The 13,297-nt window shown below is 32.3% G+C and overlaps 1 protein-coding gene across 1 annotated transcript in view; it reads left to right on the forward strand.

The window, feature by feature from the left end:
• LOC129969127 (uncharacterized) overlaps window positions 1-13,297 on the forward strand; it is a 619,939-nt gene that overhangs the window by 82,789 nt on the left and 523,853 nt on the right. The gene's annotated exons all lie outside the window — the stretch shown is intronic.

The following is a 13,297-nucleotide window of genomic DNA, read 5'->3' on the forward strand; positions in this document are numbered from 1 at the left end:
TTCCCACGACCGACTGGCGAGAGCATATTGATGAACCCCGATCGGCCGAAAGGGATCTCAAATGACCAATGTAAATTAAGAGGCGTAGATTGTCGCCGAAATAAAGTGCGGCGATTTTTTTTAAGAGAAGAGAAGAAACGAATTGCAGGCGGACTGTTGGACTGCGCCCACGAGTTCGGAGTCCGAGAACCAACTGAGTTTCAAGAAAGCCTTCGACTTTGACTGTTGTGTTTCCTACTACAGGTGTAAACAACTATTTATTTAACCAAGATTAGAACAAGTTGTTCTTTCGTAGATATAGGGCTGTAAAATAAAGAATTGTCTGGAAATTCTGCTTCGCTATTTGATCAATCTAGATCAAGACATTACTGAATGTTTTTTTTAAAAATTGGCTTAATAGATCTTGGATAATAATATGGTTCGAAGTTATTGACAAAAATTTTGTTTAATATTCCAATTAAAAATTTTAAAAAGGACTTCTTTCTGAGTGTCTACTATTCAAGCAGTAACAAATTTGTGATTCAGTATCCAACAATTTGCTCCATAAAGCATTTTGTAATACGCACTTTGAAGTTCAGCGATATTATGCCATCTTATAAACATTACTATTACAAAAAGAGATTTTAAAGATTAAAACTAATTAAATTTGTTTTGAATTGTTATGCTTCTAAACTTTTACTATAAATAGAAATAGTTACTAAGCATGATAAAGATATATGTATGAACAGAATATTAATAGTAATATATATTATTTGGCTCTGTAACTTTTTCCATTGTGTTGAAAAAAATTAAGGTATTTAATTTTCTCTATTTTTGAATTTAATCTATATTTGTTTTTAATTTGGCCAATACCTCTCTTCCTTCAAGGAAGCTAAGTTTTAATTTTGGATTAAAATATTTAATCGTTCAATTTAATCCATTATAAAGAATCATAGAATATAAAAACGTCATCACATTAATGCTATCATTCCTAAGTGAACATACAAACTTCCATTTTCAAATAGTTCCATATTATTGTGGAAATAGCACGCCTTAGAATGGTACGTTTTGCCAATTTTTTGGTTGGAAATGGAAATGACTTCGCGATGCTCTGTACTCTGTACTAAATGCTCTGTACTTACGAGTGCTTCATTTGAGATTTTCTCAAAATTGGACAGTTGGGTAAATGGATGTTTCATGACATACATTTACGTTGGTGCAAAATATATCAAGATAAAAAAAATTTGCGTAAAATTGAAAATGTGGCAAACTTGATATATGAAAAACCTTGAAATATATTTAAAAAAAAAAGAAAAGAAGAGAATTGGTCAAAATTGTATGGATGTATTCTGTTATAGGCATAAAAACTATTTTTCTGGAAATCAGCACCAGAAAAAAAATAATCGTATTTCGTAAAGTATATTTTAACAACCATTTCCATCAAGTAAAATGTCCTTTAAAAGCAATTCAACGGCTACAAGAAGGAAAAAAAAAAAAAAAAAAAAACTACCTTTACTCAATCCATTCAGCGGTGAAATTATTTGCTTGAAGTAACTCAATATTTCCTGTCCAACACTGCGTACCGTAGATTAGTTTTCTACAACATACTTTATCTAACCCTGAAGTTTTTTTAAAAAGAATTTTTTTTGTATATGACCCCCCCCCCCTACCTACAATCTCTGACCATCCTACGGATTGCGATGCTCTTTATGAGAGCTGTAACTGTAACTGAACGCTGATTTGAGCCTCACCAGCAGCAGAAGCCTTCTTTATTACTGACATTTTACCGGTCACGGTTTAACTGGAACGTTATAACGACCGAAACGTAATGACGCAGTGACGGTCGTAGCTAAGTGCCAACTGTCCAGCCCTTCACAGAGCAGAACACAGGGGGGGGGAACTATCGTGGAAGGTAAGAAAAAGAACATAAAAAAGCGACAAGGAAAAGAAAAAAAAATAATAAAATAAATAAAAGAAAATGAGAATATCTTCTTAGCCCCCTAAAAGAGTTCCTTCCACCAAAAAAAAAAAGAAAAAAAAAAAAAGAAACAAAAACAGAAGATGAACTGTGATGAAGTTTCGGTATCTTTAAGTAGGTAGGGTTAGGGGCACAGTTAGGCTCTTAATCCGAGAGAAGTTTTAGATTGGAATTGGGTTGCTATTGTTCTTTTTCTATTACCGTCTGCAAATAAATTAATTTGTAATGAGCAAAACATTTTATTATTTTTCAGAATGGTATTTCTGAATGAGAAATATATACCGATTTCGAATGTTTAATTTGTTTTTATAATAAAATTTTCAATGCTCAATTGTTTGAAATTTTTACGTATTCTCCGTAAGAAATTTTTTTTAAATGGGGATAATTTTTGAAAAATATGAAATGTTTAAAAAAAGTAGAAAATGTGATAATTAATATTCTTTTCTGAAATTATCATGACGTTGTAAATTGCCAGTTTCCACAAACTAATTAAGCAGTTGAAATAGTTTGTGGAACGTGATGCATACATTAACAAAGTCATCCTTAAAATGCTGTAATTTGTGGCAATGTAACAGAATTTTATTCTTGATATTGCGTTCTCTAGTTTAGATGGCGTTAGTCAATTTTTTTTTTCAAGGATTTAACATGACGCCATTGGATTTTTTTTTAAATTCACGGGCTTAAAATTAGCGTTTCTAGTCGTTAATTTTGCATTTTTATTTTTTAACGAACAAAGAAAATTTATTTTAATCTCCCAAACACTTCAATTTTGAAAAATATCTCTTTTAGATATCAAGGAGTCCTGAAATGTCATTTTTGGAATTACATTTATATGTTGTAAATATGCAAACTTAAAAAAATGAACCTGTATATTAAATGGAATTTATTATGTGTTGCTGCACAGAAATTAAAGGTTTATATTAAATGCTAAATGAAATCTGTCAAAGAGAAATTTGGTGATGTGGATTCAATAGGCAAGAAGTTATACAAGATTGTTTAGATACCAAATGCAGAATATGCATGTGGCTATGGAATACCCAACAATAGTTCTGAAAATTCTTCCTAATGTTTTACGTAAAAGGACATCTGGTAGAATTCCACCAGTGACGTGGTAATTATCAAGTCTGAAAAACATTATAAACTTCTGAGATTTTCAGTAGTGTCATGGTTTTTTTAATTTTTTTTAAATTTTTCCTATTCTTTTCAAAGCCTTTTATAAAAACAAAAATATCACAGCTCACACTTCATTTTTCTCCATACTCGGCTAAAAACAAAAGAACACAAATTTTAAAACGGCACCGTACAAAAACAATCAGATCTTTCAAAGTATGCAAGAAATATCAAACACAGATGGCACTTTGAAGTACTTCAGTCAAAGTTATTCCGGCAGCGCCATCTCTAGGTCAAGCCAGAATCTTTTCATCCCATTCTCGTACCGTTGAACATTCGATGATATTTTTAACCTTAATGCTCAGTGGTAAGTATGCTTACCACTTTCAGTTTTCCTTGAAAAATCTCTGGCAAATATATTTACCACCCTTTATTTTATAAATTAAACGGCAAATCAACAGAATTTTGAGGATTTAATACTTACGTCATCAGTTTATCATGATATAACCCTAAAAAATTTATTTGTCAGTGCCCTTGAATTATGCCCCATAAAGGGTTAAAATAAATTGGCTCTAATGTTCGGTGCAGTTTGATATTTAAAAGTTTTTGAAGGAATAATGAACATGAAACAAAAGCACTGGATGTTCGTTGGAAATGAAAAACAATTCATATTCCTGAAGAACTACTTCGTCACGAGGATAAGTGCAATTTTTTTGTATAACCTTATATATTTTGAGATTTGGAAGAAACCAGGACATTGGAAATGACTCAATAGCCATCATGGGCAGGTGCTAAGTGTCCAGCAATTCAAAGAACAGAATACAACTGCAAGGAAAGAAAAAAAAAATCACGAACGAAAAAAACATGGAAAAAAAAGACGAAATAAATAAAAGAAAATCGAAACAACGTCTTAGCCCATGAAAAGAAATACCGTCCTCCAAAGGGGGAGGGGGTAAAAAAAAAAAGAAAGCGGATGACGAGCTGTGATGAAGCTATGGTATCTTTAAGTAGATTGGGTTTTGGAGCCCCGTAATGCCCCTAATCCGAGAGAAGTTTTAAGGAGACCGAAGCTCCTTCCCCCCGTCCGCTTGTTGCTTCTGAAATGAGGTGAGGAAACCTCTTCGCGATGCCATTCTTTGCAAACTGCTTTCTGAAAGCGCATTTCGGCGGAACTTTTTAATCAAGACGATAAATTAGTTTTTGCTGGTCTCTGACCTCATCTCGGCGAGATGGCAGTGGTTGTTAGAAGCGGATTGGGGTGGTTAAATGGTTGGGATTAAAACGGAAATGGGAGATGTGAAGGGCAAGAAGTTATATTTTATGAATGAATTTCGAAAAGCAGGTAGATAAGGGCTGGGATTTACTGCATTTTTATATTTTATAATAATTTTTTTTCTCGAATTCACTTGATAATTTTCGATGGGATGAGAACAGCAAGTTTTTTTTTTTTTAACGGAATCGAGCCAGTGGCAAAAGATGATACAGTATACTCCCGAGTATCCGGTTCGCGATCAACCGGCTTCCTTACTATCCGGCCTAGTTTTCATTTTATCATAACTAAATGAGGAAGGCAAGGCGTTCAATTGGCAACATTGTCAAGGCATTGGAAGCGGGCATCTGCTACGACCCTCATGTGCAAAATACCAGTTGTGACAGGAAAAGTGTTCATTGATTCGTCAGTGTGTAATGGACCTCAATTGTTGCTGCTATCACTGATTATAACTGCACTGTACGTGCAGCATTCGTAAATTGTTCTTGGGACTTGCTTAATGTTTAAGTGTACCACAGTGAAGATTCTGATATGAGTGATAAACGAAAAAAATTATAGTGACTATGGAGGAGAAATTATTCTTTTTGCAGCGACTAGACTCTGGTATAACAGCAAAAAATATTTCGGAGTTAGGGGTTCGGAAAGGTATAGTACAGGACTGGTAAAAAACTTGACTTGTTTGCATCCAGAATTATAAGGACCTACTGACAGGTAACGTGACTCGCTTTCTGGATTATTAGTAGTCACGTCTACCAATTTGGTAACTACATCGCATTAATTTATGAAACTGCTGTTTTATAGTAAACTTGCACAACAGGCATAGACCATTTTGATTTGTTAAGTTTAAAATAATTGGTCAAAACGCTTAAAATTGGTCAACTGTCGATCTGTGTCAAAGTTTTACTGCGGTATCTCTCAAAATTGAACTGTAATAGGACCGCAAGAGACCATTGATATATTTATGTACGTAGGAATCGTGAACTTTCCTATGGAATAAAAATTGTAGCAATAAGCAATGGTTAGAACTGAAGGACTCTGGAAAGGATTTTCCCCTCAAAGGCTCTGTATGATAAAAGTATTTTTTTCCCCTGAGATTTCTCTAAAAAATGCCAGTTGGCAGCTAGATGACCATTGGTGACAAATCTGAGGTCACGAGCTTTCATATGAAACGGTAATTGACAAGAATCAATGGTTAGGACCGAGGAACTGCTTTATTTCTAATAGTTTAAATATATACATTTAAGAAGATTAATTACCACTTTTAATCTCGCTAAATTGGTACTTTAAAGATCTTTCAATAATGCAAAACTTATGTCTTGTGTAATCTTTCTTTTGTAATGAGTATATTCAAGGTTTTTAAAATCATTTGCACAGATTACAAATGGTAATAACTTTATGTGGTAATAGCATAATTAAGTTTGTCTAATAATGTGACTCCTTGAACAAAGGGTAATTATTGTATACTATTAGCCATAGTAGATAAATATATGGATTTGTGTAGTAATAATCCAATTGCAGCCAGTCGCTATGAAACATGTTCACAACTTGATGCGTGTTCTATAATCGCATGCATACTGCAATTCTGCTGAAAATACTGCATATGTTTGTATTTATTGCATGTGTAGGCAAGGTTATTTCAGGCACATTTAAGAATTGAGGATTATAGATTAAATAAAATGTATAGCTATTTAATTTTGTTGTTTTTAGTGGTGCAAAAACAATTCTCGATTATACTGCGCCACAATTAAATTTAAGAATTTAATTAAAAAAAACCATGTTTATTGCGCAATAATTTTTAAAATGTACCAAATTATTCAGAAAATTGTGCCATAATATTGTAAAGCAATAATCACTTTTCGGCACTCTGACGGTTCATTCCTAAAATTAATAGCATTAAATTAATGATTAGGTTGATGAGCAACATTTTATCACACAAATGAAAGTGCTATTTTAAATTATACTTGCGCAATAGACAGATAATTCTGATTGGTTAATAATATAGGCATATGCAAAGATTTCATTTTGCATTATTCTTAAAACAATGAATGGCGAATTGGAAGGGGGGGGGCAGACGACCACTGATGATGTGTGTAAATATCATAAGCTTTCAAATTGAATAAAAATCTGAGAAATTGAAACAATAGTTTAAGATGGAGAATTCTGTCGTATTTTTTCATAGAGAATGTACATTTCTGAGAGTTATGACTTTTATATGAAATACGATTTGACGAAATTGGTGCAATGATTGAGACTGGGGGAGGGGACTGATCCTTTGGGTCCTTACTATGTAGATAATTAAAGTTCCTATTGTTTATATGATGTGTTAAGGCCATTGAAATCAGCATGAAATGACTTATATTTTTTCAGACTGACCAATCGTTTTTCTGCAAAAGTTGGAATTTAAGAGAAGTGAAATATGCGTATTGCCGGATAATTCCTAACTATGGATCTAAACGCCACTTTTATTGACAATATCTGTAGTTGTTTTGAAATCAGAAAGGAGTGTTTATATTTTAATAGATATCTGTTGTATGTCAGTGGCATATCGATTAGAGAGCCTGAAAGAATGGATATTTCGTCCTTAAAATGCGCCTTGAAGACAATACATTTGTTCTTTTATGGCACTTTTTAAAATATCATAAAGTGGCAAAATAATAATGAGCATATTCGTGGCGTAGCGGGGGTAAAAAATGCCACGAATGTGCCCATTATTGTTTCGCTTTTTTATGATATAACTCTTTAAAAAGTGCTATAAATGAACGAATGTATTATCTTCATGGCGCCCTTAAAACGGCTCCCTGGATATCTATTCCTTCATGCTCCCTAATCGATACGCCAATGACATACAACAGATATCTATTAAAATATAAACACCCCGTGCCAAATTTTCGCACCAAAAACTGAGTTCTTTAATACCCAGTGGATTGTATTGTTAATAAATAGTATAAACAAAGAATAAAGAACAACAGAAGTAAAGAAACTTGCATTTTGACCCTTAAAACTGATATCTCTATTTTTCTCAACTTAACCAGCAAGTGTTATAATAAAAAGTAACAATAACAAATCCATCCGTAAAACTTTTTCACAACTGAATGATAAATTTACTTATACCTAGTTTTACACACACACATCCAGCTCAGACGTTCATTAAGATCAGATTAAACTGTCTGGCTAATATAAAAATCTATAACCGTCGTTCGTAAAGCAGGAAATAATTATGCTAATCAATCTAATAATTCACGTAAAAGCGTTCATTTTTCGCTCAGTGCGGTACTTTATAAAATTTTCCGGTCCCGCACCAAAGTTTCGAGAATTAAGTCCACGCATTGCCGATCAATCGCAAAGAGTTCTTTAATGCACGTATGAATTTCGGATTATGATCTCTTAATGACAGAACACTTTAAATATTAATCTGTTTCCATTCTCTTTCTTACTTTACAAGAAAGTGGCGTTAATCTTGAATAATTTTTACGATAATCTCAGGGAAGAAATGTCAATGTCAAACACTTAATTTTTAAGCACTTTTATTTAATTTCTTTCGTTTCAGGTTTGTAGAGTGAAAATAATGCAATTTATATTTCACTCGCTTCTCGATGTATTAAAGTTTAGAATTTCTCGATAGTTGTGTGTTCCCGACAAAAATGAAATACTTTAATATTCTCAGAAGATAATTACCAATTCATCGATTAATTTGAATTAAATTTTTATTCTATTGTGGATGATTTGATGGAGGATTTTGTTACTTAACATATATTTGCAAGTTTATTCACACATTAATAAACGCAAATAGTCTATGTCTTTTATCGTGTTATAATCTGTACATGTTCTCACCTGTTATCGTGAATACATAATATTTAACCCAACTCGCTAATGGGACAATTGAGTTTGCTGCAATAACTTAGGTTTGATTTCTGGATCTGTTCTGTAGAAACAGAGTTGCAAATCTCCGAGTACCATCAGTTTAATTTTAAACACCCTGTACCTTTAAATAATTCTAAAATAAATAAATAAATAAATGGCAGGTAATGAGGATTTAAAACTGATGAATAAATTTTGAATTTAAATTTAGTTTAGGAAGTTATTCAATATTTTTTTTCTTATACAAATATTTTAATATTCAAATGCGATATTATCAAACTTTAGTTAATAATACCTTTATTTTTGATATTAACCCAGTGTTGTTTGTTTTGTGTCACATAAGCGAGCCCGTTTTTGAGTTATTGCATTCAAGTATTAACAGCAACATTAGCTCAATTCTTTGATTAAGTTCAAAATCTGATGCAGATTTGCACTGCTACTGATAAATCTATATACTTAATTTTTTCTAACTTTTTGTATTTGTAAGTTGTCATTTGATTGAACTATGATAATTGCGCAGACTTCCCTTTCTCACTGTCTGTAATTTGCTGTGTTTTTTAATTATATTGTTCGCTGACCGACAGTCTTTAATTCCAAAAATGTGTTTTTTGGATTTGGGAGGGGGGACTTGACACGGAGAGATACATTAAAATATCGAAGCCAAATGTTTCAACGATTATTGAAGCACGTGATACATATTATAACAATTTTTTTCGTACATTTCAGATATAAAAATGTCGAAAAGTTATTAATTATTCTCGTTAATAATAGATATAATTGAATTATAGTGTTTACTGACCAACAGACTTAATTCCAAAAAATGTGTTTTTCGGATGGGGGGGGGGATCTGAAATGGGAAGATACATTTATGTACGGAAGTCAAATGATTTAACGATTAATAAAGCATGTGATACGACCTATTATAATGGTATCTTTTTATATATTTTAGATATAAAGAGTCAAAAATGTCCCAAAGCTGTTAATTATTTTCAATAAAAAAAGAATATATATGATTTGGATGATATAAATTATTGTTAAAATAATGATTCTTAGTCGGAGTATTTTAAATAATCTTTTTGAAAGTTTGATATTGCCTAAATGTTCCACAATCCATTTCTACGTTTTTCGATATTTAACATAAGCAGTCGATCAGAAAATCCTCTCTATTCACTTTCTTCTCCGAGTGCCAATATTTTCAACTATCAGCTGCCCAGTATCAATGTAACTCCAGAACTCTCAGAGAAATACTTAGTATTTTTCCCGCGGGAGCCTGTTAAGTAGTTTTTCTCCGGGAGCGGAGAACAACTCTGCACCGGAGTGATGACTCCTCCGGGCGCCATTTTATTTTGATGGTAAATCTTTCTGTTGTCAGGGTTGGCCGCGAGGTTTTTCTCCCGATTTTTAGTGTTGGGAGGCGAAGAAAGAGAAATTAAATTTTCTTTCTTCAGCTGTATTATTGAAAAACAAAATATTTATTTCCTTCCTCATAAATAGTTATGGAGAAGAATGTGGTGCATATTATGCTTATGGGAGAAAATGCGTTGTTTGGTATAAATGTTTAATGGTGAGTTGTGCTTTCTTTCTGGGCATAGTTTAAACCCTCCCTCTTGTTTCAATGTTTAATTTATATTATTCAATTGAGCTATCAATCTTAAAAATTTAGGTGTTTGTTTTTACTGTCAGTACTTGATAAGTGATAATGTCTCTTTTGCAGAACTTTTTATTTGCAGTCTATCAAATTTTCCAAATTCGTTTCCATGAAGAGCAACACTTGTAATTCTTCCCCATTGGTGTCCAAATAAGTTATTTATGGAGATGAAATGTTGAATGGAATCCACTTTATTTATGCATAAATAATTCATTATTATTTTATATTTAAATATTTGAAATAACTGGTAAAACAGAAGAGATGTTCGCCAGTTTTTGATTTTCATTCGAAAAGATATGCTCCTTGCGTCTGTCGTTATAATTCTCCTTTTTCCAGAACACTGTTTCATTATACGTTATACAAATAGAAAAACTTTTATACAGTTTTTCACTAACAATATCTGTCCTTTTTTATCATAATAAGTATATCAAGATGGGATGGGGAATCACTTGAAGTTATCGCTGGGGACGTGTGCTGGGAAGATGCATCAAGTTACCAGTGTCCCCAACATGAGACCATTTGAGATTACCGAGTCCCATTTCTATCGAAGGAAGAAAATCTATGCAGAAATAGAGAAAAACATCGTTTTGTGTTTCAGTTCAGGAACATAGATACTAGAAAGAAGATATTGGTATTTCTGGTTGTGACAATAAAGGCATTATATGAAGAACCTATTTTGCCACTGTTGCAATAATGAGAACGAAAAAAAAGAAAGAGCCCCGTGGGTCACTAGACTTAAGCCACGTGGTTCAAAGTACGAAAAGAAGAAAAGAGAAGTTTAGTTGCTACCCGAAGGATCAGACAATATGACAAAGGACGAATGAAAATTAATGAAAGACGTTACAAAAAAAAAATGTTCGATTAAAGTGAGATTAATGTTTAGATGTGGAAATATTTTTATCTCGAGAAATACCAGGCATGCTATCTCTTAAATCTAAAATTATTTGAATAGTTTTATATAAATAATTTAGTTTCCGCTTTTAGTGCCATCAAAATTAGAAATACCGAATGCTTAAAATTAATGCCTAGTTGTGTCCCTCAATCTTTGACCGAATTTCTCACTTTTTAAAAAAATTTGTAGCATATTATATCTAAATAGTGAAAATATCGTAATCGCCAGCAGAACTTATTTTTGGGATTTTATAAATTTTGTTGTTTTAACCCTCGAATCTTTTAGATATAAAATATTTACAGATACCTATTATGGTGCAGCATAGCCAAGTATGGCTGATGAGCCATTTAATCCCACAACCCAATCATTGCAGATATGAATAAAAAAATTAGATTTATCTATTTGGATTCGTATCTATTTATCATAAAGTAGATAGTTGAAGCTTGAAAAATGTTCCTTGCGCAGAAATTACAAATCTACTGTATTAAATTTTGATAAAATTTTTTAAAGAGATATAAATGGGGAAGTAATTGTCATTTGAAATATATATCTACAAACTTTAATGAGTTTCAATTTAATTTTTTTGTTTCTTAATTTAATGATAAACTTTTGAATATTTACCGAATTTTACATCCATTAAGTTATGAAAAATCTTCGTTTATGCCATGTAAGCTCTATATATTTTTATTGTTGAGATAAGTTTGCAGCTGAGAAATGTTTATATAAAACTCTACCAGTCGTTGAGAGTGAGCAATTTCTTATCCTTTGACAAAAGAAAGTAAACTTGCTCTTGAACAAAGTAACATTGGATGACCTTGAGACAAAGACCATTCATTGAGATATTAGAGAGTTTTATCATCGATGCATTAGCGCTATTTTATTCGATTCAGTGTCCACAAGTCTGAAGAATGGAAACTTAGCGTTGCACCAGTCGATTGACATAAGGAGATTATACCTGGGTAGGAGGAAGAGAAAAGCTGCTCAAGAAAATGGCTGTAAGTCCTTCAGAACGAGTTGGAGCTCTTCTGACCGGGGCTTTTTGTCAGCATTAACAAGACGCCCGTCCCTCCTCTATCTTAATTAGGCAACTTTCTTAGACTTTACTCACCACTGCAAATGCCATTTCCTTACAATGACTAACGAGGGTTGTAACTAGACGTGAATAGAAATAAAATACTTTTCCGGAAGTCATTGTTAATTACAACTTTCCTTTCACACGAAGCACTGAATGGAAATGGAGTTGTGCTTCTTAATTCTTTAGTGTTTGAGCTCCAGAACAAGATGTATAAAATTTAAAATATCATTTTGCTTTACTAATATACAGGGTATTCACGTCAATCTGGCTCAATAGTTAATTTAAAAGCCATCAGAGATAGGCATGTACTTGGAGTTGGAAAAAATGCCCTAAACGACGAAAAGACTCATAGCAAATGGACTTCTGAAAGGATTACGAAATATACATTTTTATATAATTTCTCGTCCTTGTTATTTAAGCAAAATATTTTTGTGCGTCAAAATATTTCAAGCAAAAGAAGTTTTAGACTCCTGTGTCTAAAAAGGCTTATATAATCTGTGTCTAAAACGACTTATATAATCTGTGTCTGAAATGGCTTATATAATCTGTCTGAAATGGCTTATATAATCTGTCTGAAATGGCTTATATAATCTGTGTCTGAAATGGCTTATATAATCTGTGTCTGAAATGGCTTATATAATCTGTGTCTGAAATGGCTTATATAATCTGTGTCTGAAATGGCTTATATAATCTGTGTCTGAAATGGCTTATATAATCTGTGTCTGAAATGGCTTATATAATATCTGTGTCTGAAATGGCTTATATAATATCTGTGTCTGAAAAGGCTTATATAATCTGTGTCTGAAAAGGCTTATATAATCTGTGTCTGAAAAGGCTTATATAATCTGTGTCTGAAAAGGCTTTTATAATCTGTGTCTGAAAAGTTCTAAAAAATTTCTGATTGCCATTATTTTAGGCAATTTGTCATTTCTAGATCCATCTCGAAAGAGTTTCACTAATCAATAACCATCGCCTGTGTATGGTGATCGATTTAAATGTTGACCGACTAAATTTTAATCGCAGAAGCTAAGTACTGATTTTAATGAGATATTACAAATATTTTATTAAACATGACTAAGTGGATTAGGGAAGAAAATAATAATGGAGTTTATTTTTCAATCTGAAATATATGCTTATCTTTAAAAAATTAGATACCTCAACAAGGAGTAGACAATCGTATATGAAATAAGAGATAAAAGAGGAAAAAAAATGTTTCATGCCATAATTGTCTTTTGTTATGCTCATTCGTTGGATCGAAATGAGAACTTATCACCCTATAATCCGCAGGAAATTAAATCTGTTCTAGATTATCCAGTTACGAATGATATGACGAATTTGTGATATTGTTTTCCAACGCATTTTATTTTATTTTAAGGAAGAGTTTTACAAATAATTTTTAATGAATCTTAATTGGAAGTTGGGACATTAACTAGGCCTTGGCGATAAAAATGATGAATTTTGAATATTTGAAAATCTTGGGATATTTC

Source organism: Argiope bruennichi, chromosome 5, assembly GCF_947563725.1.
Source record: "Argiope bruennichi chromosome 5, qqArgBrue1.1, whole genome shotgun sequence".
NCBI classification, from domain to species: Eukaryota; Metazoa; Arthropoda; class Arachnida; order Araneae; family Araneidae; genus Argiope; species Argiope bruennichi.